Raw genomic sequence first — 3,305 nt, 5'->3', positions numbered from 1 at the left:
TTCCAGGAGGGGCTGGGCAGCACCCTGTAAACAAATGCTTTCATGTTTGGACAGTGAAACAAATAAATATTCATATTAAATGGGATAAATAATGTAATGATTATAGTCTCAGGTCAGTACAGGGCAAGACTATTGCCCAAATGAGTAACAAAAACTATACGTGGATTTCAGGGATTCGGAGACTATGGAATTGCAGACAAGAGAATGGCGACTAGTATATATCTCTGTGTGCTCTGGGACATGATGGAAAATGTGTTTCCTGCTGTATACACACAAAGAATTATTATTCTTATTTCATAGGAAAAAAAGCAAAACTCAGGCAGGATAAGTGACCACCCCAAGCCAGCAGCAGAAAGCTCAGAGGTTGAATCCAGGGCCAATTGTCAGAAATCCCCTTGACATTACTTTGAAGCCTCCTTGTGTTTCAAAAATTCCTGCAATTTCTGTATTCTACCGTATAGTATACCTAAGGGTTTTTTAAAATTATAAACAATTATCCAGACCACACACCACTGAGTTTACTCAGTGCCAAGAGGATTCCTCCTGCTGCTCACAGATGCTCCACATGGCAGTGGAGGGGGGTCTTCAGGTGGGTGGGGGGCTGGACCCTCAGCTCTAATCCTGTGATCAATTTGTCATCACCTCTCTGCCCTCCAGGCTGGTCTCAGGGGACATAGCTCCCCGTTGGCACCTCTGAACCCAACAAGCTGGCCCATTTAGTAAGCAAGACATCAGCTTGCTTATTCTCAGGATAAAGGCCCAGTGCCCCACCAGGGCCCCCGGAGCCTGCCCGGGGGCTCCTGTCCTCNTCTAATCCTGTGATCAATTTGTCATCACCTCTCTGCCCTCCAGGCTGGTCTCAGGGGACATAGCTCCCCGTTGGCACCTCTGAACCCAACAAGCTGGCCCATTTAGTAAGCAAGACATCAGCTTGCTTATTCTCAGGATAAAGGCCCAGTGCCCCACCAGGGCCCCCGGAGCCTGCCCGGGGGCTCCTGTCCTCTAGCTGTCCTCCCCTTCCTTATCCTGCAGCAGGAAAAGTGTTTTTCTTTCCCGGGGGACTCCTGGGAGGTTGATTTGTTGCCTAGTCAATGCAGTCCTAATGTTGATATGCGTGGGTACAGGGTTGTTGGGGTTTTTTTTCTTGCTTCAGTAAAGGAGAAAGGAAATCAGGGGAATTAGATGGAGGGAACCCACAGCATTAAATCTGTGCATTTATTGATTGGGGTGGCTTGGGTGGTGGGGACTAACAGAGCTGGGCCTCTGCAGGGGTGTTTGAGATCAATAGAAGCAGCTCTTGCCTGAGGCGGTCACACCTGGTAAGCAGGTATTTCGAATTGGGAACAGAGGCCAGGGCCCTAACACAGACTTAGGGGGAAGGGGATGCTGGGGAGGTGGGAGGCTTTCCACCTGGAATGATCAGATTCCAGGTAGTGGGGACAAGAGTCTCCCCTCTGCTGTGCCCCACTTCCCTGTGGGCTGTCCTGGCCAAACTTCTGAGTCATTGGGTGGGCAGCAGGGAGCGAGTCAGTCAGCAGCTCAGCCGTGGCACCCTGAAGACCAGAAAGCAGGTTCCCCCAGAGACTCTGGGGTGAGGGGACTCCCCTTGGCCCCTCTGGGGGGGTCCAGGACACTCATCAGGTTCTTCATTCCTGTGAAGCTTAACTCATTTGGAGGTGCCACCCCCAGTTCTAGGTAGCAAGTAGGAACCAGCCAGAGAAGAGCAAGCTGAGTACCTGGGCAGGTCCCGTGGGCGTCTGAGGTCATGGTGCCAGCAGTGGGATCTCAGAGTTTCCCCTTCAGCTCCCCAGTCCGTGCCCGGCTGCAAGAGGTGATGCTTCACCCTAGGGGAAGAGAAAACAAGTTGTGGGGTCGAATGTGATCCAGCTGTGGCAACAGGGAGCAGCTAGGGCCAGGTCCCTGGTGGTGTCCTCTGGGATGGCCGCAAACGCCAAAATAGACTTGACCCAGCGTGTTCCTCTGTCTGCTGGGCTCTGCTGGCTGCTATTTAAGGAACATCCTTCACCTCACTCCAGCGCGCTCCAAGCCAAGTCAGAGTCCTGCCGTCCTGTTGGGGCACAAGGGCAAAGAATGAGAGAAGAATTCGGCCATCTGAGAAGTAATACAACCAAAGAAGCAATAAAACCAAACACAGAAGAAAAGATGGCAGGGAACGTTATGGAAATTACTCGAGGTCGGGAACATTTGCGCTCACTCATTGATAGAGCAGCTATCGATCGAACGTCTCTGGCAGGCTCCTTCCGTGTTCCCTCACTAAAGGCTCTCACACATTCCATGTGGTGGGCGCTCTTGTGTCTCCCATTTCAAAGTAGAGGGAACCATCCCAAAGTCTAGGTTTTCATGTAAACGGAGGTTAGCCCACGTTTCCACAGTAGCGCTCAAGCCAGGACCTGAGCCCAGGCTTTCTGATCCAAATCCCACATGTGTGGTGACCTTGCCCTAAGCCCTTTAAGATCGAAACATAGCTTCATGTTTCCCTGTACATGTTTCTTTGTAAATGACTCTTCTCTTTCCCCAATGAGGTCTCACTCCTCTATAGACGAGGTGCCCCCGTCTCTACCTTGTACTTCTCCTGGTGCTGCAGCTCCCAGGCCTGCGCACTCCTTGTTTCTGCAGCAGCCTTCAGCCCTGAGGGCCTGGGCTCCTCCGCCCTGGCCACCCCTGCAGCCCTGCTGTGGGCTCCGAGCCCTCCTGACACTGCTGGGAGCTCTCTGCTGTCCTCCCACAACTCTTGGACCTGAGTAAGGTTGTGTCGAAATCTATGTAAACAATGGTGCAAAGGACATTTCCCTGCACAAAATTTGCCTGTATTTGAAATTGTTTCCCTTAAGGTATTGCTGGAAGTAGAATAACTGGGTCAGAGGGTATCAACATATAAAAAGTCTTTCATACCTAGAGCCACACTGTTATGCAAACACATTGCACCAATCATGGTTACACACATGGTTCCACGCACAGTACATGAGGGCAACCATCCTTCCTATCACCATTCTCAGTAGTATTGTAAACAGAGCTTTTTATACAGAGAGTTGCCCTCAGTTCTGCTTCTGATTGTCCTGCGTTGGGAGACAGGGAAGAATGCAAATGTTGGTTTCCTTTAGGCGGTCACTGTCAGGAGGGGAAAGGTCATTTGTCAAGAACCCCTCCCATGACCCGCCTGCAATGTCCACAAAGGCCCTTACAAGTGTCATGATAGCTAATGAGAAGAATAGCTACATGTGTGGGCTTTGCTCTGCCCTGGTGATGCTCTAAGACTTTAGAAATAGTGAGTCATGTTCCCCCCA

The sequence above is a fragment of the Hipposideros armiger genome, unplaced genomic scaffold, assembly GCF_001890085.2.
Source record: "Hipposideros armiger isolate ML-2016 unplaced genomic scaffold, ASM189008v1 scaffold_633, whole genome shotgun sequence".
Lineage (NCBI taxonomy): Eukaryota > Metazoa > Chordata > Mammalia > Chiroptera > Hipposideridae > Hipposideros > Hipposideros armiger.
The sequence above is the reverse complement of the archived record's forward strand: the minus strand, read 5'-3'. Positions refer to the sequence as shown.